This window comes from Ranitomeya imitator, chromosome 3, assembly GCF_032444005.1.
Source record: "Ranitomeya imitator isolate aRanImi1 chromosome 3, aRanImi1.pri, whole genome shotgun sequence".
In the NCBI taxonomy this organism is placed as follows: Eukaryota; Metazoa; Chordata; class Amphibia; order Anura; family Dendrobatidae; genus Ranitomeya; species Ranitomeya imitator.
Genome location: NC_091284.1, coordinates 651530265 through 651554644, shown reverse-complemented (window position 1 = coordinate 651554644; position 24380 = coordinate 651530265). Strand labels below are relative to the sequence as shown.

General features: G+C 44.4%; 1 protein-coding gene across 1 annotated transcript in view; it reads left to right on the top strand.

The window, feature by feature from the left end:
- Window positions 1-24380, top strand: part of VWA8 (von Willebrand factor A domain containing 8) — a 616504-nt gene that overhangs the window by 153016 nt on the left and 439108 nt on the right. The gene's annotated exons all lie outside the window — the stretch shown is intronic.

Genomic DNA, 24380 nt, shown 5'->3' with positions numbered 1-24380 from the left:
CCATCAGTTAACAATAGGATGACCCAGCTATACATACTACACCAATCATACTTAACTCCGGTAAGGCTCTTTAGGATGGGTAGGTTTCAAACATCTGAGTGTATGAGATGCCGGGCTCTAGATTCAGACTTCATCCACATGATATGGAGATGCCCTGTTGTTCTTCAATATTGGATAGAGGTGATATCACTACTTGCAACATTGCTGTCAATTCCAGTTCCCTTTGACCCACTAGTCTGCATATTTGGGGTGTGGGAGGAGGAGTCCTGGGATCATTGCATTGATATTTTCCTACGCGAAACGCTCTTTATGGCACGAAAGGTACTGGCTTTGCGGTGGATGGGGAGCTCAAACCCATCTACAAGAGCCTGGATTGATTTGGTTAATTTGATCATTCCATATGAACGCACGTTGTATCAAAATAGAGGATGTCCGGGAAAATTTGAAAAGATCTGGGGTAGGTGGAATTCTTCCCATCTTACCCTGTAGACTCATCGTGGTTTGGGGATTTCACGTGGAGAGGTAGGCGCGAGGCATTGCGGCGAGTTAGTAGTTAAGAGTACAGTTTTATTTTAGGAGTTCTGGTTTTACGAGTTTTTCTATTTACATAATTCACATGTTACAATCGATTTAATAAATCTAATAATCACAAGACAATGCTGGATATAGGTGACAGTTATGTTTTATTGTCTGCTTACCAACGCATGATTTATGTGTATCATACACTATGTTTAATAATCTTGGATACAAAATGTATGTAACATCACTTATTTTGTTGCTAATAAACGAATTTAAAAAAAAAAAGTATATACATCACGAGAACAAAAGGTCATGAAACGTAGAACGATATACAATCATGGAGTACAAACAGCACAACCGCATCTATGTTAGAGTAAAGCTGCAGATCGTTATATGTGCAGGGAACCGCAAGAATAGAACATAAGTACCAGTGTGGGACTAGAAAAAATATATATAAAAATATACAGTGGCAAAGCAAGGAGAAGACTAAAATAGTATGGCAGTGGAGCGATGGTGGGGGGAAGGGGTGGGTATGGTAAAGGATAGGAGACCTACCTAAGTACACCTGTATGTATGGATGAGCCCCAAATTGGAATACAATAAATTGCATCTGTAGAGAATGGAAATATAATAATGACCTATACAGCTGAAGTGTCGTTACAGTGTGCTATGTGAGACTAAACGTGGTACTAGTATGAGGGTACATACCAATAGATAGTTCTGGTGAGCTTGAACCAGACAAGGTAGCATGGAAAAGTCTATAGAGCAGAATATACTGAGTAAAACAGGGGGTATATATAGGTGGAAAATATATAATTATATAATTTAATATAATATAGCGCCAACTGACTACGACAAGGGTACATACCCGGTAAAATGGATAGGCCAAAGGAAGGAACCTTACGGCTGAAAGCTAGAATGCCGATCTATAAGGGTAGAAATATATACACACATAAGCCGAACGGCTGCTGGAAAGGCCTGGCACATGGGCAATATATGGGACAAGTGTAGGTAAAACCTGATCAAAAGAACTTACCAGCGCACAGAAAGTATGAGTCTCCGCGGTGTCCACCGCAAGGAGGAGTGTGTGGTAATGTGCCTAGTTGAGCTATAAATAGAGAATGAAGAGGCGCGCAGTGGCAGCCGGAATCTGGTCCGGAAAAGGGGCGGGGCGGTGATGACGCCGGTGTCAGCTGGCTACAGGGGGCGGTAACATGTGCGTTCCACAGAGGAAAGAGAAGATGGAGGTGCGTTCCAGACAGGGCCGGCTCCAGGTTTTCGAGGGCCCCGGGCGAAAGAGTCTCAGTGGGCCCCCCCACTTTAACACATACCCCGATTTATGATGCCCAGATACGGCAGAGAAATGTATAGTACAATGCCAGATTTCACTTCTTACAAGTGACAGCTATTGTAGATTCTGCAGTGTATATATACAGGAGGAAAGGCTCTGTGCAGTGTATATATACACAGGAGGAGCGGTACTGTGCAGTGTATATATACAGGGGGAGAGGTGCTGTGCAGTGTATATATACAGGAGAGGTGCTTTTCTGTTTTGAGCTTTTCTATGAAACAAAGACTTTTCTACATAAACAACGTTGTTTGGTTTTGCGGCCCCAACAGATCTGTGCTACAAAGTAACAGGCGGCTCGGGCATTAATGAGGGACCTGATGCTGAATCCTTTCCACAAACCCTAATGACCCAATTAGTGCCCCGCCATTAGAACCTCATTAAACGCCTCCCTGTCCCGAGCAGTCATGTACAGTATGGGGGGATCCTGCAGCCCACCCCCTGACTGCTCCATACCATGCACTGCCCTCTGTCGCGCTCACTATTATCCTGTGCATTTCTCTGTCATCGTTACCCCATGTTACACTTGTCACCCCCCACTACAGAGTAGCAGGGCAGCCAATGTCACCCCCTCCCGGACCCTAATGGCAGCAGGAAATGTCTGCTCCTCTATTGGGTTGGAACCTGATTTAATCAAGGAATAATGTGGATTTGTTGCTGGTGGCTGCAGGGGAAGGGTTAAGTGATGCCATGTCCTTGGTGGGAGCAGTGGCAGCTGCTGGGACCTGGACAGACACAACCAATGTTGCTGTGACTGCACAGTGTGACCTGGAGGAGAGAAGCTGAGACTCCGGAGCAGAAATCACCCACATGCCAGCACTGGGCAGAGTCCCTCCAGTCACCAGCCTGGGGCCACAAGGCCCCAACATACAGCCCACAGCTCAGATTTATCCATGGCAGCAGCTCCCCTTCCTCCTGGCATCTGGTTAACCCCATTTATGCGGGTCGGATTGTTATCTTTAAGGTTTAGCAATAACCTTCATACAGATGGGAAGGGGTTAAGCTTCTTCCTACCCCACTGGTGCAGGTTTGGTGCAGCATGCATGTATTCTGGGTGAGCTGGGCAGCTTACAGGCTGCACCCCACCAGCTGCTCCTCCAGACATCACCCACATTTTTAGGCAGCGGAGACAGACAGCAGCAGACTGAGCCACAACTGCAACCACTGCTGGATACCTTTGCACTCACTCAGTCGCTAGTAGGACGGAGCTCCTCGGGAATCTGCCTGATAAACTTCAGCACTGTCTGCAGCTACCCAGGGGGGACGTGCTCTCTCCGCCCACAATGTCACACTGGCTGCCTTCTGTTAACCCCTATGTGTGCCTGCCTGGCTGCACTGACTGAGTGAGAAGATGCTTGTGTCAGAGCTGGCACATAGGGGTTAAGAGAACACAGCCAGCAGTGACTTTGTGGGGGGAGAGAGCAGGTTATCTCCTGCTCTGCTCTCCCAGCTGTATCTATGACAGCATGAGTGGGCCCCCCCCCCTCTCCCCAGGGCCCTGGCATTTGCCCGGTGTGCCGGGTGCTGACGCTGGCCCTGGTTCCAGAGAAGAAAGCGGTGATGACGCCGGTGCCTGCTGGCCACAAGGGGCGGTAACATGTGCGTTCCATAGGGGAGAATGAAGATGGAGGTGCGTTCCAGAAGAGAAATCGGTGAATCGCTGTGCGGGTGGCAGTGGAGTGTCACAGGCAGCAGAAGCATGGAATCAAAATGGACGGTTCTGTAAAACAAAACTATAATTAGTATATGATAGTACTAGGGCCACACATGGTACAAAATAAAGAAACCAAAATTGCTAAAGGCATATAATAGTGTAGACAATTATACAGTAGATACAGTGACTCTACCGAAAGGCATAACTACTACAAATCACAAGAATTATTGGTTACATGCTAAACTTAAACGTACTATTACTAAAGAGACACACTGCTTTATATCTCGTCTATATGAGACAAGGGGTTAAGACCTCTCAGGGTAAGATAATGCCCATGGTATAACAGAAAAAGATGTCAGGGATAAAGTCCCAAAGTACGTATTGAAAAGACCTGGTATAAGGACCTCATGTGTGGTTCCCAACATGTAAAATTCTTCTGTTCCAGGGGAACGGCTGTAAGTTATAAATGATGGTGAAAACAAGTTTCATGATAAATAGCAGAGACACATGTATCATCCGGCTCTCAAAATGACACTAATTTCATAAAGGATAATAATTCATAGTCCCTATTAAGTCCTCTAGGGGTGAGGGTATTAAGCTCATGGATCCAGTATGCCTCCCTATGTTTAAGCATAGAGCTGCGATCCCCGCCGCGTCTAGGTGGTGTAACTTGTTCAATGATTTGAAATTTTAATTGTGACAAATTATGACCCTTTTCTATAAAGTGTGATGGAAGGGGAAGCAAAAGGTTCTTACACCGGATTGTGGATTTGTGCTTAGATATCCGTGATTTAACCGGTTGGGTGGTCTCACCTACGTACAACAAACCGCAGGGACATTTAATAAGATACACTGCGAAATTGGTATTGCACGTGAAGAAGCGTTTAACTTGATATCTTTTCCCAGTATGTGGATGGTGAATGCTGTTGCCCTTAATCACATTATTGCACTGGTTACAGCTAAGACAAGGAAAAGTACCCGTTTTTAAATTACTCAAGAATCGCTGGGATAACCCAGGGTGTGTAGGGCCTATGTCGGCACGAACCAGATTATCCTTGATGTTGCGAGGTCGTTTAAGACACGGAAGAAAAGGGTGCTGGAACTCTTTCACCATGGGGAATGCTGTTTGGAGAATATGCCAATGTTGGCGGATGGTTTTGTGTAGTCTGTATAATATGTGATTAAGGGCAATAGCATTCACCATCCACATACTGGGAAAAGATATCAAGTTAACGGCTTCTTCACGTGCAATACCAATTTCGCAGTGTATCTTATTAAATGTCCCTGCGGTTTGTTTCAAATCATTGAACAAGTTACACCACCTAGACGCGGCGGGGATCGCAGCTCTATGCTTAAACGTAGGGAGGCATACTGGATCCATGAGCTTAATACCCTCACCCCTAGAGGACTTAATAGGGACTATGAATTATTATCCTTTATGTAATTAGTGTCATTTTGAGAGCCGGATGATACATGTGTCTCTGCTATTTATCATGAAACTTGTTTTCACCATCATTTATAACTTACAGCCGTTCCCCTGGAACAGAAGAATTTTACATGTTGGGAACCACACATGAGGTCCTTATACCAGGTCTTTTCAATACGTACTTTGGGACTTTATCCCTGACATCTTTTTCTGTTATACCATGGGCATTATCTTACCCTGAGAGGTCTTAACCCCTTGTCTCATATAGACGAGATATAAAGCAGTGTGTCTCTTTAGTAATAGTACGTTTAAGTTTAGCATGTAACCAATAATTCTTGTGATTTGTAGTAGTTATGCCTTTCGGTAGAGTCACTGTATCTACTGTACAATTGTCTACACTATTATATGCCTTTAGCAATTTTGGTTTCTTTATTTTGTACCATGTGTGGCCCTAGTACTATCATATACTAATTATAGTTTTGTTTTACAGAACCGTCCATTTTGATTCCATGCTTCTGCTGCCTGTGACACTCCACTGCCACCCGCACAGCGATTCACCGATTTCTCTTCTGGAACGCACCTCCATCTTCATTCTCCCCTATGGAACGCACATGTTACCGCCCCTTGTGGCCAGCAGGCACCGGCGTCATCACCGCTTTCTTCTCTGGAACGCACCTCCATCTTCTCTTTCCTCTGTGGAACGCACATGTTACTGCCCCCTGTAGCCAGCTGACACCGGCGTCATCACCGCCCCGCCCCTTTTCCGGACCAGATTCCGGCTGCCACTGCGCGCCTCTTCATTCTCTATTTATAGCTCAACTAGGCACATTACCACACACTCCTCCTTGCGGTGGACACCGCGGAGACTCATACTTTCTGTGCGCTGGTAAGTTCTTTTGATCAGGTTTTACCTACACTTGTCCCATATATTGCCCATGTGCCAGGCCTTTCCAGCAGCCGTTCGGCTTATGTGTGTATATATTTCTACCCTTATAGATCGGCATTCTAGCTTTCAGCCGTAAGGTTCCTTCCTTTGGCCTATCCATTTTACCGGGTATGTACCCTTGTCGTAGTCAGTTGGCGCTATATTATATTAAATTATATAATTATATATTTTCCACCTATATATACCCCCTGTTTTACTCAGTATATTCTCCTCTATAGACTTTTCCATGCTACCTTGTCTGGTTCAAGCTCACCAGAACTATCTATTGGTATGTACCCTCATACTAGTACCACGTTTAGTCTCACATAGCACACTGTAACGACACTTCAGCTGTATAGGTCATTATTATATTTCCATTCTCTACAGATGCAATTTATTGTATTCCAATTTGGGGCTCATCCATACATACAGGTGTACTTGGGTAGGTCTCCTATCCTTTACTATACCCACCCCTTCCCCTGTTATGAAAGGTAATTCAGTACCACAATGGACATAGAGGTCAGCGCACATACAGTGACCTGGCAATAACCCAAAAAACAAGAACGAGCTCTGAGACGTGGGAACTCTGTTGACCGCAATCCCTAATCCTCTCCAACCACACCAAAGGCAGCCATGGATTGCGCCTAACGCTCCCCATGCAACTCGGCACGGCCTGAGAAACTAGCTAGCCTGAAGATAGAAAATAAGCCTACCTTGCCTCAGAGAAATATCCCCAAAGGAAAAGGCAGCCCCCCCACATATAATGACTGTGAGTTAAGATGAAAAAACAAACGTAGAGATGAAATAGATTTAGCAAAGCGAGGCCCAACTTTCTGAACAGAGCGAGGATAGGAAAGGTAACTTTGCGGTCAACATAAAACCCCACAAAAACCACGCAAAGGGGGCAAAAAGACCCTCCGTACCGAACCAACGGCACGGAGGTACACCCTCTGCGTCCCAGAGCTTCCAGCAAGCAGGAAAAAACAAATAGACAAGCTGGACAGAAAAAAAACAGCAAACAAATAGCAAAGAATAACTTGGCTATGCAGAGCAGCAGGCCACAGGAACGATCCAGGAGGAGACAGGTCCAATACTAGAACATTGACTAGAGGCCAGGATCAAAGCACTAGGTGGAGTTAAATAGAGCAGCACCTAACGACTTCACCACATCACCTGAGGAAGGAAACTCAGAAGCCGCAGTACCACTTTCCTCCACCAACGGAAGCTCACAGAGAGAATCAGCCGAAGTACCACTTGTGACCACAGGAGGGAGCTCTGCCACAGAATTCACAACATTCCCCCCACCCTCGCTCCACTGCCATACTATTTTAGTCTTCTCCTTGCTTTGCCACTGTATATTTTTATATATATTTTTTCTAGTCCCACACTGGTACTTATGTTCTATTCTTGCGGTTCCCTGCACATATAACGATCTGCAGCTTTACTCTAACATAGATGCGGTTGTGCTGTTTGTACTCCATGATTGTATATCGTTCTACGTTTCATGACCTTTTGTTCTCGTGATGTATATACTTTTGTTATTTTGTTATCACTATGTCCTATTTTGTTTACACTCCCAGTTATGTTAATATATATATTTTCTGTTCTGTATATAATTTTCTTTCTAGCACACTGATGAAGGTCAAGAGTTGACCGAAACGTTTGTGACTTTGTATGTAATAAAAACCCCTTTATTTTGCATCACAATCTCTTGGAGTGTGCTAGTCACTTGTTATCTATACGTCAAGGTTTGGGCACCTATTGACTGTGCACCTCCCATCTCGGCTGTGCTTTGCATCTTCTATATCATGTCATACTGCACCAACCCCGCTGCACTACAATACTGATAGACCATGTGACACTTAGGCTAGTTTCACATTAGCATTTGGGTCTGCAGCGGACTCGAGCGCTAATGTGAACCCGGCCTTAGATTGCACACAGGTGCACTTCCTTTCACTAAGCATGTGACTTATGGAGGTAATTGCTTGCACCAGACGTTTTTAGGGGCATCATAGCAAAATGGGTGAATATATATGTACATGCCAATTTTTATTCATTTTATCGCATTACCGTATATACTCAAGTATAAGCCGACCCGAGTATAAGCGGACCCCCCTAATTTTGCCACAGAAAAATGGGATAACTTAATGACTCGAGTATAAGCCTAAGGTGGCAGCAGCTACCGGTAAATGTCAAAAGTAAAAATAGATACCAATAAAAGTATTGAGACATCAGTAGGTTAAGTGTTTTTGAATATCCATATTGAATCAGGGGCCCCATATAATGATCCATAACGTTTATGATGGGCCCCATAAGATGCTCCATATTAAAATATTCCCCATATAATACTGCATAAAGGTTAATAATGGCCCCATAAGATGCTCCATAAATATATTTGACCCATATAGTGCTGCACAAACTTTGATTATGGCCCTCTAAAGACACTTGCCCCATATAGTGCTGCACAAACGTTATGGCCCCATAAGATGCTCCATACAGACATTTGCCCCATATAGTGCTGCACTAACGTTATGGCCCCATAAGATGCTCCATACGGACACTTGCCCCATTATATTGCTGCACAAACGTTATGGCCCCATAAGATGCTCAATGCAGACATTTATCCCATTATAGTGCTGCACAAACGTTATGGCCCCATAAGATGCTCTAGCTCTATACAGACACTTGCCCCATTATAGTGCTGCACAAACTTTATGGCCCCATAAGATGCTCTATACAGACATTTGCTGTTGCTGCGATAAAAAAAATCCCATACTCACCTCTCCGTCGCTCAGGCCCCCGGCACTTTCAATATTCACCTGACTTCGTTCCGGCGCCGCTCCATCTTCATCAATGATGTTCAGGCAGAGGACGCGCACTAACCACGTCACCGCGCCCTCTGACCTGAGCATCACTGCTGAAGACAGAGCGGCGGCGGATGGAACGAGGAGCATGTGAATATCACGCAGCGCTCCCCTCCCCATTATACTCACCTGCTCCTGGTGTGGTGCAGTCCCTGCTTCCCGATGCTGCTGCTTCTTCCTCTACTGACCGGTCACCGTTACCTCTCATTACAGTAATGAATATGCAGCTCCACCCTTATGGAGGTGGGACCGCATATTCATTACTGTAATGAGCGGTACCATGTGACCGCTCACTACAGGAAGAAGCTGCCGACTCCGGGGAAAAGACGTGCAGGGACCACGACAGGAGAAGGTGAGTATAATTAGACAGCCCCCGTTCCCCCTCCCCTGCCGACCTTTGGGTATGACTCGAGTATAAGCCGAGAGGCGGACTTTCAGCCCTCAAAAATGGGCTGAAAATCTCGGCTTATACTCGATTATGTACGGTAATTTAATTTTTGCCTATGGTTTTCTCACTTCACTTTCCCAACTTAGGCTATTTAGTGCTGATGCATCACACAGAGATCAGATTACAAAATACCGTATTTAAACCCAAATTATAATGTAAAAAAATAGGTAAAAAGCAAAGTGGGTGAATACATTTGCAAGCCACTGTAAATATTTTGGTGGAAGAGTGGCTTTCAAATTGTTGATGTTAGAAGTACCATATTTTGTTTAAGAGTTTAACTAGATGGCCCGTTGATCATTTTTCAAGACAAAATGGGACATAAAAGGTATGGCCCCAAGGTTAGCCCCTTGGTCCCCTATTTCTTTGGAAGCTGGAAACCATTAAATGAATGATCGGGCTAATGAAAGGATTGGGGAATACTGAGGGTTAGATGATGCAGCAAGATCCTGTTTCACAGGATTATTTTGTCTGACCTCTTTTTTTTGGGTGATGAGGTGCTGTAGCAGAGTTGGCATCTGCACTGATACAGGCTCATGTGCCGTCAATAAAAAAGTAGCGGCCATCCCTTTTAATGTTATGTTGTGACTTGTGTTTAATATATCAGTTGCTCATTTTTTATGTGACATTCTTTGCTTTTTCTTTAACTTACAGAAGTGAATATTTCTACCTTGTATTGTACCTATTGTATATGACATCGGTGTCAAACTCAAGGCGAGCAGACCTAATCTGTCTCTCCAAGTAATTCTATGTTGCCCGTGAAGTCAGGACACATTTCAACACTGCACCAACCAGCTCTCTCTATGGGGAAAGTAGTGAGACGGTCAGAACAATGTTGAAGTGTGCTGCATTGTAAGTTGACACAGCCAGTGCTTAGCAGACGGTGCAGAGCTGGCACATAGATCGGATCTGATCTTTAATTATAAGCAGATGCAGCAAGTGGTAAAAAGAGGGGGTGCAGCACAAGGAGCAAGTGCCCTCTTTATCAGAGTGAGCAGTGCACTTTGTGGATACAGTCAGCTTGCACAAAAGGTGATCAGAGTTAGCCTGCGCAAATGGTGAATGTACAGTTACGTCCATATATATCTGGACAGAGACAACATTTTTCTAATTTTGGTTATAGACATTACTACAATGAATTTTAAACAAAACAATTCAGATGCAGTTGAAGTTCAGACTTTCATCAGGGTGGCACATGTTAAGGAGTTGAAACTCCTAAACCCTTCATCCAATTTTAATGTGGATACCCTCAAATGAAAGCTGAAAGTGAACTTCAACTGCATCTGAATTGTTTTGTTTAAAATTCATTGTGGTAATGTCTATAACCAAAATTAGAAAAATGTTGTCTCTGTCCAAATATGTATGGACGTAACTGTAGTTATATCCGTCAGCCTGCACAAACGGGGAACACAGTGATCGTAGTCAGCCAGCACAATTGGTGAACTCAGTGATTCCAGTCAGCCTGCATGAACAGTGAACACGGTCAGCAAGCACAAACGGCGAATGCAGTGATCGCAGTCACCCATCTGAAAAATGAAAATTACATATGCAGTCAGCCAAATGGTGAATGCAGTCAGCAGGCACAAATAGTGAACGTGGATAGTCAGCACAAACGGTGAACGCGGTCACCTAGCACAAACAGTGAACGCGGTCAGCCAGCACAAACAGTGAACGCGGTCAGCCAGCACAAATGGCAAATGCAATGATCAGTAAGCCATATGAAAAATGAAAATTGCATATACAGAATAGGAAGAATAAAACTAAGCAATGGCACGTGTGAAAAATACTTTGGTATGCTGGTGATGCAGTAGCAAAAAAGGAAAAAACAGTTCTGGGATGTATTAAGAGAAGCATAGAGTCTAGATCATGTGAAGTAATTATCCCCCTCTACTCTTCCTTGGTCAAGCCTCATCCGAAATACGTTGTCCAGTTCTGGGCACTACATTGTAAAAAATACATCGAAAAGCTGGAGCAAATTCAGAAAAGAGCTACTAGGATGGTGGGCGAACTGCAAACTTTGTACCGTAGTACAAAAGTTTAAAGGATCTGGGAATGTTTAGCATGTAACAAAGAAAGCTAAGAGGAGACCTAAACATGAGAAGCAATGGAATGAAATGGATATAGAGACGATACAGATTAGATATTAGACAAAACTGACTGTGAGAGTAATCAATGAGTGGAACAGGTTGCCACAAGAGGTAGTGAGTTCTCTTTTGATGGAAATTTTCAAACAGAGGCTGATATCAAAAGACCATAAATAACCAACAAATAAAGTAGCACTCTGAAGCGCTATAGCATGCAAAGATTAAGTATACAAAATTGGAATTGCATTACTGTATTTGAAAATTAGAAACATTGAGAATACTTAGCGCATAAATTGGCCAATTCGTGTGTACTGGGCAGCCACGATAAGGCGATTCTCGTTCCTAGGAACCTGCCTATTTGAATTTTCTCGTGGGCTAAAGCCTACATTTATATGGGAAGGAAACAGGAACACATGGGCTACTTGCACAGTGAACAAGTCTGTAGGATCATGTTCACACACCACCAAGAAACCTGAAGACACAAAAGAGAATAGTAAAACCAAAAACACTCAGTTTGAAAAAAATGTTGCAGTAATCCGCAAGTGCTAGTAAAAGATGTAAAAAACAGGGTATTTGGTTGATACGTTTTTTGCAAAAAATGTATACTAAGCTGCTCTACCAATCTTCACGGTATACCCTTATCAGAGCAGTCCTAACTAATGTATGCAATCCCTATCTGATGTATTTAAAAACCTGATCATCTGTATATAACCTGTGTGAACAGGGTTCAGAGAGGAAAAATCCATGTGTGCATACAGGGTAGAACAGCTTTTGTGCAGATAGCCCAAGAGGAGTGGTGGAACTCCCCAGTCTTGTAGACACAAGAGAACAATTATGGAAACAGGAACACATGGGCTACTTGCACAGTGAACAAGTCTGTAGGATCCCTATATGGGAAGGTAGGATCTTGCTGTAATTAAAAAATGCCTTTGGCTGAGTAGTGGTGTTCTCATTCTGAAAGCCTGTGTATACAAATATCAAAAGACTGACCTGCACATCCAAACAAAAAACAGGTGTAAACAGGCGCTTACTATAAGTATCTATTTCCATATATAAACAACAAATAAAGTAACTCTGTAGTGTTATAGTATGCAAACTTGAAATATATATGAAATTTATAAGAGAGGATTCATATAGGCAGGTTCCCAGCAGTGAGAATCTCCTTATCATGGATGCTCTGTACACATGAATTGGCCAATGTATGTGCTAAATATTCTCAATGTTTCCGATTTTCTAGAACAGTAATGCAATTCAAATTGCCTATAGTGGTCTTGGGCATTTTGTTCACAAAGGAGAGATGTGAGCAATACTTTTGCCATATTTCCATTAAATGTATCATGCATTGATGTAAAAGAAAATTTTTTACAATATTTGGATTGAAACTAATGGGCATGTGCACAGTATATGTATGCGCGATAAAGCGTTTGATATGTGAAGAGCCCTAATGTCTGTTACATGGCGCTGAAATATGTTACGCTATGGATATATTATATGGGCTTGGATAAATACTTTACTTCCATTGTGGGTAGCACTATGCGTGCAAGCGCAACTATGCATTATTAAACGTGCGGAAATATGCACCATTGTGCCTTGTAATTAGAAGCTGGAATCGCTAAACTGGAAATGGTCATAGGCATACTACACGCCCCTTTACCACTTGCGTTCCAGGACGCTCACTATGTGTTTCAGTGACTCATTTCTTTGAGTCATCAATGTGCGTCGGCGTCCTGGGACAGCAATGCGGAAGTGTCTGTATACCTCGTGCACGCTTTCTTTTGGCGTGCGCTCCATTTTAAACATCATGCTTTCGGGACTTTGAATCCCTGAGCCACCAATGAGGTAAGTGTAATCACTGGGCTCCAGCTGGTTAGCTAATTTGGGATTGGCTGCTGATCAGCTGGCATTTGATGAGGGGGCATTATCCCTGATATGAGTACCTTATTTAAGAGATACCTTTATGGAAATAATTTATGAGAGGCTCTATGAAGGTGCCAGTAATGGCGGAGCACTCCATCAAGACCACAGATTGACTGCCTTGTGCCCTGATGATTCCCTTCTGGGATGAAACGCGTAGGGAGGTGGTCCGGAATATTGAATAATCTATGTGATCATGAGATGATCAATTGGATTTCTGTCTAATGCAAATGAGGATACATTTCCTAGGCGGCATCTTCATCACATGGTGAGACAGTTCTATTTATCTATGTATCCCTACTTGTGACCACATAATATGGGTGATTATCAGTGGTACTGATTTATTGTTTCACACATGCTGGTATATGACAGTTGCATTAATATCATTGTGTTTTATGCATCCGGTTCTTCTGCTGTGTCTGAATAGGACTTCTTTGATATAGACATTGTTATGAGAGTGCAGCGAACTAGTCTGTCTTTGGCTACTTTCACACTAGCGTCGGAATCTCCCCGTCGCAATGCGTCGGGTAGAGATTCCGACGCTAGCGTTTGACGCACTGCACAACGGGTGCAGCGGATGCATTTCTCCGTCGCATCCGCTGCCCCATTGTGAGGTGCGGGGAGGTGGGGGCGGAGTTCCGGCCGCGCATGCGCGGTCGGAAAACGGTCCGTCAGTAGCAAAAAACGTTACATGTAACGTTTTTTGCTCCCGGCGGTCCGCCACAACACGGCGCAACCGTCGGACGACGGTTGCGACGTGTGGCAGAGCGTCGCAATGCGTCGCTAATGTTGATCTATGGGGCAAAAACGCATCCTGCAAACAGCTTTGCAGGATGCGTTTTTTGCCATAAACGACGCATTGCGACGTCTGGCAAAAAACGCCAGTGTGAAAGTAGCCTTAGGGTATGTGTCCACGTTCAGGATTGCATCAGGATTTGGTCAGGATTTTACTCAGGTAAAATCCTGACCAAATCTGCACCTGAGGTCACTGGCAGGTCACCTGCTTTGTCCTTGCGTTGTTTCAGCATTGTAAGGACATGCTGCATTCTTTAAAGACCCGCTGCATGTCCGTTTCGAAACAGAAAAATCGAGCGGACACCATTACACATACAGAACTATATCAGAGGGAGGGTGCAACTAATGCGCCAAAAACATGCATGAAAAAGAAAGAAAAAGAAGTGGAAGTGAAGTGGACACACACAGCCTAAATAAAGTGAACAAGGCTTTATTGAGACATAAAGTGCTTACAAAAACATGAAAACATTTAAAAAAAGCATGTAAAACATACCCAGACAAGAATCAATACCCCCTGTATGTGAGGATATGAATGAAGCAGACTCAAAGGAAAGATAGACCCAAAAGGGATCCCAGTGAGTAGTAGTTATCCATAGGTAAGGGTAGATATCCATATACATCAGTCACAGGCTCAAGTGGGAAAGACTCCTCAAACCCATGAGGCTATAAACATTTAATAAATAATGTTGCCACATAGTGGTTAGCAGAGGCAGATTTTATTCCTTTTAGGAACATAATAGTAGAAAACTCATAAATATAAATGAGTAATAAATAAATAACAATCCATACCATGAGCGAGGGCATCCCACATTGAGCGCATGTCGGACAATGCACAATGCATAAATATATACATAAATGGTAATACTCACTACTCACTAGAGATAAGAGCCCGCTTGCTCCCAACGCATGTCGCTACTCCACATGTCCATTTCCGCGGGTATGCCGCATGCGACTTTTAATGCATAGTGGAGACGGGATTTCATGAAATCCCCTCCACTATGCTGTAACATCTGGACGCTGTGTGTTTGACGCGGCGGCTCTATGCAGCGTCTCTACGCAGCGTCAAACATGCACCGTTTCCTAAACGTGGAAACATACCCTTAAACTATTTTTTTGTCTCTGGACTTATCAGATTATTTTCTGATCAACTATAGGTTGATTGATATAAATGTCTGTCCTATTGTGTTGTTAGGTCATTTTAATGGTTTGATTAAATGTTATATTTTAGGTCCCTTTTTTGCTATTTCCTAATTATAATTTGGGTACCTTTTTTTCTGATTTAATTGGGATTTAATTCTACATTTTATATTGGAAGGTACGATCTTGCTGTAATTAAAAAATGCCTTTGGCTGAGTAGTGGTGTTCTCATTCTGAAAGCCTGTGTATACAAATATCAAAAGACTGACCTGCACATCCAAACAAAAAACAGGTGTGAACAGGCGCTTACTATAAGTAGCTATTTCCATATATAACCAACAAATAAAGTAACTCTGTAGTGTTATAAATTTCATACATATTTCATGTTTGCATACTATAAGAGCTGATTCATATAGGCAGGTTCCCAGCAATGAGAATCTCCTTATCATGGATGCTCTGTACACATGAATTGGACAATGTATGTGCTAAATATTCTCAATGTTTCCAATTTTCTAGAACAGTAATGCAATTCAAATTTCATATGTTTCATGTTTGCATGCTATAGCACTACACAGTGATACTTTATTTGTTGTTCAGACAGAGGCTGGACAGACATCTGTCTGAGACGGTTGAGTAAATCCTGCATTGAGCAGGGAGTTGGAAATGATGACCCTGGAGGTTTCTTCCAGCTCGAACATTAAATAATTTTATGAATCTACTTCCATTTGGGTCCTACATAAATTTCCAAACTTGGTCCAGGAATCTAAATCGTACAATTTTGTTAATGAATTTTGCTACTTGTTTCTCTAAAAATATTGTTGTAAAATATATAGATACATGTTAGTGTATTAGTAGATTAAACATGTTTTTATTAATAGAAAGAGCAGGGAAAAAAAAGATTCTTATATCTGCTAATTAGTTGGTGTTATGTAAGTGAAGTGATTGAAGTGATGGGAGAATGGATGGAGCTATGTACCGTAAAATCTTGTGACAACCTCCTTCCCTCCGCCAGGACATCAAAAATGGGTTGTGGCTGGGTCTTCCAGCAATGCCCCAAAACATACAGCCAGGGCTACAAAGGAGTGGCTCAAAAAGAAGCGCATTAATGTCATGGAGTGGCTTAGCCGATCTCCAGACCATAATCCCATTTAAAACTTATGGAGGGAGTTGAAGCTCTGAGTTGCCAAGCGACAGTCTCAATATCTTAAAGGGAACCTGTCACCCCTCCAGGCGTTTTTAACTAAAAGAGCCACCTTGTGCAGCACTAATGCTGCATTCTGTCAAGGTGGCTCTTTTAGTTGGGGTCCTGTTATGGCTGGCAATCAGGCAACACAGCGTGCAGTAATCAGCGCACATACAGAGATCTGGCAATAACCAAAAACAATAGGACGAGCTCTGAGACGTGGAATCTCTGTAGACTGCAGTACCTGATCTATCCTCACACAACTATAAGCAGCAGTGGATTGCGCCTATCACTACCTATGCAACTCGGCACTGCCTGAGGAGCTGACTAGCCTGAAGATAGAAATACAAGCCTGACTTACCTCAGAGAAATACCCCAAAGGAATAGGCAGCCCCCCACATATAATGACTGTTAGCAAGATGAAAAGACAAACGTAGGAATGAAATAGATTCAGCAAAGTGAGGCCCGATATTCTAGACAGAGCGAGGATAGCAAAGAGAACTATGCAGTCTACAAAAAACCCTAAAACGAAAACCACGCAAAGGGGCAAAAAGACCCACCGTGCCGAACTAACAGCACGGCGGTGCACCCCTTTGCTTCTCAGAGCTTCCAGCAAAAGTTAATAGCAAGCTGGACAGAAAAAACAGAAAACAAACTAGAAGCACTTATCTAGCAGAGCAGCAGGCCCAAGGAAAGATGCAGTAGCTCAGATCCAACACTGGAACATTGACAAGGAGCAAGGAAGACAGACTCAGGTGGAGCTAAATAGCAAGGCAGCCAACGAGCTCACCAAAACACCTGAGGGAGGAAGCCCAGAGACTGCAATACCACTTGTGACCACAGAAGTGAACTCAGCCACAGAATTCACAACAGTACCCCCCCCTTGAGGAGGGGTCACCGAACCCTCACCAGAACCCCCAGGCCGACCAGGATGAGCCACATGAAAGGCACGAACAAGATCTGGGGCATGGACATCAGAGGCAAAAACCCAGGAATTATCTTCCTGAGCATAACCCTTCCATTTGACCAGATACTGGAGTTTCCGTCTAGAGACACGAGAATCCAAAATCTTCTCTACAATATACTCCAATTCCCCCTCCACCAAAACAGGGGCAGGAGGCTCCACAGATGGAACCATAGGTGCCACGTATCTCCTCAACAACGACCTATGGAATCCATTATGTATGGAAAAGGAGTCTGGGAGGGTCAGACGAAAAGACACCGGATTGAGAATCTCAGAAATCCTATACGGACCAATAAAACGAGGTTTAAATTTAGGAGAGAAAACCTTCATAGGAATATGACGAGAAGATAACCAAACCAGATCCCCAACACGAAGTCGGGGTCCCACACGGCGTCTGCGATTAGCGAAAAGCTGAGCCTTCTCCTGGGACAAGGTCAAATTGTCCACTACCTGAGTCCAGATCTGCTGCAACCTGTCCACCACAGAATCCACACCAGGACAGTCCGAAGACTCAACCTGTCCTGAAGAGAAACGAGGATGGAACCCAGAATTGCAGAAAAATGGAGAGACCAAGGTAGCCGAGCTGGCCCGATTATTAAGGGCGAACTCAGCCAACGGCAAAAATGACACCCAATCATCCTGGTCAGCGGAAACAAAACATCTCAGATATGTTTCCAAGGTCTGATTGGTTCGTTCGGTCTGGCCATTAGTCTGAGGATGGAAGGCCGAGGAGAAAGATAGGTCAATGCCCATCCTACCACAAAAGGCTCGCCAGAACCTCGAGACAAACTGGGAACCTCTGTCAGAAACAATATTCTCAGGAATGCCATGTAAACGAACCACATGCTGGAAGAACAAAGGCACCAAATCAGAGGAGGAAGGCAATTTAACCAAGGGCACCAGATGGACCATTTTAGAAAAGCGATCACAGACCACCCAAATGACCGACATTTTCTGAGAAACGGGAAGGTCAGAAATGAAATCCATCGAAATATGTGTCCAAGGCCTCTTCGGGACCGGCAAGGGCAAAAGCAACCCACTGGCACGTGAACAGCAGGGCTTAGCCCTAGCACAAATTCCACAGGACTGCACAAAAGCACGCACATCCCGTGACAGAGATGGCCACCAGAAGGATCTAGCAACCAACTCCCTGGTACCAAAGATTCCTGGATGACCGGCCAGCACCGAACAATGAAGTTCAGAGATAACTTTACTAGTCCACCTATCAGGGACGAACAGTTTCTCGGCCGGACAACGATCAGGTTTATTAGCCTGAAATTTCTGCAACACTCTCCGCAAATCAGGGGAGATGGCAGACACAATGACTCCTTCCTTGAGGATACTCGCCGGCTCAGATAACCCCGGAGAGTCGGGCACAAAACTCCTAGACAGAGCATCCGCCTTCACATTTTTAGAGCCCGGAAGGTATGAAATCACAAAATCAAAACGAGCAAAAAATAACGACCAACGGGCCTGTCTAGGATTCAAGCGCTTGGCAGACTCAAGATAAGTAAGGTTCTTATGATCAGTCAAAACCACCACGCGATGCTTAGCACCCTCAAGCCAATGACGCCACTCCTCGAATGCCCACTTCATGGCCAGCAACTCTCGGTTGCCCACATCATAATTACGCTCAGCAGCAGAAAATTTCCTGGAAAAGAAAGCACATGGTTTGAACACTGAGCAACCAGAACCTCTCTGTGACAAAACCGCCCCTGCACCAATCTCAGAAGCATCAACCTCGACCTGGAACGGAAGAGAAACATCAGGTTGACACAACACAGGGGCACAGCAAAAACGACGCTTCAACTCCTGAAAAGCTTCCAGGGCAGCAGAAGACCAATTAACCAAATCAGCACCCTTCTTGGTCAAATCGGTCAATGGTCTGGCAATGCTAGAAAAATTACAGATGAAGCGACGATAAAAATTAGCAAAGCCCAGGAATTTCTGCAGACTTTTTAGAGATGTCGGCTGAGTCCAATCCTGGATGGCCTGAACCTTAACCGGATCCATCTCGATAGTAGAAGGGGAAAAGATGAACCCCAAAAATGAAACTTTCTGCACACCGAAGAGACACTTTGATCCCTTCACGAACAAGGAATTAGCACGCAGTACCTGGAAAACCATTCTGACTTGCTTCACATGAGACTCCCAATCATCCGAGAAGATCAAAATGTCATCCAAGTAAACAATCAAGAATTTATCCAGATACTCACGGAAAATGTCATGCATAAAAGACTGAAAAACAGATGGAGCATTGGCAAGTCCGAACGGCATCACCAGATACTCAAAATGACCCTCGGGCGTATTAAATGCCGTTTTCCATTCATCTCCCTGCCTGATTCTCACCAGATTATACGCACCACGAAGATCAATCTTAGTAAACCAACTAGCCCCCTTAATCCGAGCAAACAAGTCAGAAATCAATGGCAAGGGATACTGAAACTTAACAGTGATCTTATTAAGAAGGCGGTAATCAATACACGGTCTTAGCGAACCATCCTTCTTGGCTACAAAAAAGAACCCTGCTCCCAATGGTGACGACGATGGGCGAATATGTCCCTTCTCCAGGGACTCCTTCACATAACTGCGCATAGCGGTGTGTTCAGGTACGGACAAATTAAATAAACGACCCTTAGGGAATTTACTACCAGGAATCAAATCGATAGCACAATCACAATTCCTATGCGGAGGTAGGGCATCAGACTTGGACTCTTCAAACACATCCTGAAAGTCCGACAAGAACTCTGGGATGTCAGAAGGAATGGATGACGAAATAGACAAAAATGGAACATCACCATGTACTCCCTGACAACCCCAGCTGGTTACCGACATAGAGTTCCAATCCAATACTGGATTATGGGTTTGTAGCCATGGCAACCCCAACACGACCACATCATGCAAATTATGCAGTACCAGAAAGCGAATAACTTCCTGATGTGCAGGAGCCATGCACATGGTCAGCTGGGCCCAGTACTGAGGCTTATTCTTGGCCAAAGGTGTAGCATCAATTCCTCTCAACGGAATAGGACACCGCAAAGGCTCCAAGAAAAATCCACAACGTTTAGCATAATCCAAATCCATCAGATTCAGGGCAGCGCCTGAATCCACAAACGCCATGACAGAATACGATGACAAAGAGCACATTAAGGTAATGGACAAAAGGAATTTGGACTGTACAGTACCAATAACGGCAGAGCTATCGAACCGCCTAGTGCGTTTAGGACAATTAGAAATAGCATGAGTAGAATCACCACAATAGAAACACAGTCTGTTCAAACGTCTGTGTTCTTGCCGTTCTACTTTAGTCATAGTCCTGTCGCACTGCATAGGCTCAGGTTTACTCTCAGACAATACCGCCAGATGGTGCACAGATTTACGCTCGCGCAAGCGACGATCGATCTGAATGGCCAAGGACATAGACTCATTCAAACCAGCAGGCATAGGAAATCCCACCATTACATCCTTAAGAGCTTCAGAGAGACCCTTTCTGAACAAAGCCGCTAGTGCAGATTCATTCCACAGAGTGAGTACTGACCACTTCCTAAATTTCTGACAATATACTTCTACATCATCCTGACCCTGGCATAAAGCCAGCAGATTTTTCTCAGCCTGATCCACTGAATTAGGCTCATCGTAAAGCAATCCCAGCGCCTGGAAAAATGCATCAACATTACTCAATGCAGAATCTCCTGGTGCAAGAGAAAACGCCCAGTCCTGTGGGTCGCCGCGCAAAAAAGAAATAATAATCAAAACCTGTTGAATAGGATTACCAGAAGAATGAGGTTTCAAGGCCAAAAATAGCTTACAATTATTTCTGAAGCTCAGGAACTTAGTTCTGTCACCAAAAAACAAATCAGGAATCGGAATTCTTGGTTCTAGCATCGATTTCTGATCAATAGTATCTTGAATCTTTTGTACATTTACAACGAGATTATCCATTGAGGAGCACAGAGCCTGAATATCCATGTCCACAGCTGTGTCCTGAAGCACTCTAATGTCTAGGGGAAAAAAAAGACTGAAGACAGAGCTAAGAAAAAAAAATGATGTCAGGATTTCTTTTTTCCCTCTATTGGGAATCATTGGTGTGGCTCCTTGTACTGTTATGGCTGGCAATCAAGCAACACAGCGTGCAGTAATCAGCGCACATACAGAGATCTGGCAATAACCAAAAACAATAGGACGAGCTCTGAGACGTGGAATCTCTGTAGACTGCAGTACCTGATCTATCCTCACACAACTATAAGCAGCAGTGGATTGCGCCTATCACTACCTATGCAACTCGGCACTGCCTGAGGAGCTGACTAGCCTGAAGATAGAAATACAAGCCTGACTTACCTCAGAGAAATACCCCAAAGGAATAGGCAGCCCCCCACATATAATGACTGTTAGCAAGATGAAAAGACAAACGTAGGAATGAAATAGATTCAGCAAAGTGAGGCCCGATATTCTAGACAGAGCGAGGATAGCAAAGAGAACTATGCAGTCTACAAAAAACCCTAAAACGAAAACCACGCAAAGGGGCAAAAAGACCCACCGTGCCGAACTAACAGCACGGCGGTGCACCCCTTTGCTTCTCAGAGCTTCCAGCAAAAGTTAATAGCAAGCTGGACAGAAAAAACAGAAAACAAACTAGAAGCACTTATCTAGCAGAGCAGCAGGCCCAAGGAAAGATGCAGTAGCTCAGATCCAACACTGGAACATTGACAAGGAGCAAGGAAGACAGACTCAGGTGGAGCTAAATAGCAAGGCAGCCAACGAGCTCACCAAAACACCTGAGGGAGGAAGCCCAGAGACTGCAATACCACTTGTGACCACAGAAGTGAACTCAGCCACAGAATTCACAACAGGGTCCCTACCAACGCTGAACTATTCGTTTTTAGAATTTGCCTTTCTTACCTGTAGTTTGTCAGGGGGGCATGTCTTTTCCCCCCTGACACAAATGCCTCCCAGCCATCACTCAGGGCCTCCGTGCGCTGGGCACCACCTCCACTTCCTTCATTAATGTCCCCGACGCCTGCACTGTAAGTTTTTTTTTTTTTTTTTTTTGGGCATGCGCAATTTGCGCTGCCCTTCGACTCCCATCACATGATGGGAACTTACAGCGCAGGTGCCGGGGACATTAATGAAGGAAGTGGAGGTGTGTTATGATCTGGTAATTCAGTACCACAATGGACATAGAAGTCAGAGCACATACAGTGACCTGACAATAACCCAAAAACATAGAACGAGCTCTGAGACGTGGGAACTCTGCTGACCGCATTTCCAAATCCTCTCCAACCACACTAGAGGCAGCCGTGGATTGCGCCTAACGCTCCCTATGCAACTCGGCACAGCCTGAGAAACTAGCTAGCCTGAAGATAGAAAATAAGCCTACCTTGCCTCAGAGAAATACCCCAAAGGAAAAGGCAGCCCACACATATAATGACTGTGAGTTAAGATGAAAAGACAAACGTAGAGATGAAATAGATTTAGCAAAGTGAGGCCCGACTTTCTGAACAGAGCGAGGATAGGAAAGGTAACATTGCGGTCAACACAAAACCCTACAAACAACCACGCAAAGGGGGCAAAAAGACCCTCCGTACCGACTAACGGCACGGAGGTACACCCTCTGCGTCCCAGAGCTTCCAGCAAGCAAGAAAAACCAAATAAGCAAGCTGGACAGAAAAAAACAGCAAACAAAATAACAAAAGCGGAACTTAGCTATGCAGAGCAGCAGGCCACAGGAACGATCCAGGAGGAAACAAGTCCTATACTAGAACATTGACTGAGTTAAATAGAGCAGCACCTAACGACTTCACCACATCACCTGAGGAAGGAAACTCAGAAGCCGCAGTACCACTCTCCTCCACCAACGGAAGCTCATAGAGAGAATCAGCCGAAGTACCACTTGTGACCACAGGAGGGAGCTCTGCCACAGAATTCACAACAGTGGTGGCCCTGAGTGATGGCTGGGAGGCGTTTGTGTCAGGGGGGAAAGACATGCCCCCCTGACAAACTACAGGTAAGAAAGGCAAATTCTAAAAACGAATAGTTCAGCATTGGCAGGGACCCCAACTAAATGAGCCACCTTGTCAGAATGCAGCATTAGTGCTTAGGGGCTCAGCGCTCCTGACGCAGGCCCTGCATGTCCCACGGTCTTCGGGCGCCTGCAGCTTCTTACACTGTTCAGCGGTCACTGGTACCGCTCATTAAAGTTATGAATATGGACTCCACTCCCATAGGGGTGGAGCCGCATATTCATCACTGTAATGAGTGGTACCATGTGACCGCTCACTACAGGAAGAAGCTGCCGCTCCCGAAGACCGTGGGACATGCAGGGACCGTGTTAGGAGCGCTGGGAGCAAGTAAGTATGTCATATTCACCTGTCTGCGTTCCACCCGCTGGGCGCCGCTCCGTCTTCCTGTCCTCTTGCTTTGACTGTTCAGGTCAGAGGGCGCGATGACGTATTAGTGTGCGCACCACCCTCTGCCTGAACAGTCACTGCGGAGAGATGGGACGCCGAGGAGCAGTGACAAGAGGTGAGTATGTCATTTTTTATTTTAGTGCAGCAGCAGCATTACATGTGGCACAATACATTGCAAGAATTGCATGGAGCATTATATGGGGCATCTATGGGGCCATAACTGCATGGAGCATTATATGGGGCCATAACTGCATGGAGTATTATATGGGGCATCTATGGGGCCATAACTGCATGGAGCATTATATGGGGCCATAACTGCATGGAGCATTTTATGGGGCCATAACTGCATGGAGCATTATATGGAGCATCTATGGGGCCATAAAGAACTGCATGGAGCATTATATGGGGCATATTTGTATATGGAGCATCTTATGGGGCCATAAAGAACTGTATGGAGCATTATATGGGGCTCTTGATTCAATATGGATATTCAAAAACACTTAACCTACTGATGCCTCAATTAATTTTACTTTTATTGGTATCTATTTTTATTTTTAACATTTACCCGTAGGTGCTGCATTTTCCACCCTAGGCTTATACTTGAGTCAATTAGTTTTCACAGTTTTTTGTTGCAAAATTAGGGGGGTCGACTTATACTCGGGTCGGCTTATACTCGAGTATATACGGGTAAGTCTTTTTTTTCAAGAGGGATCAA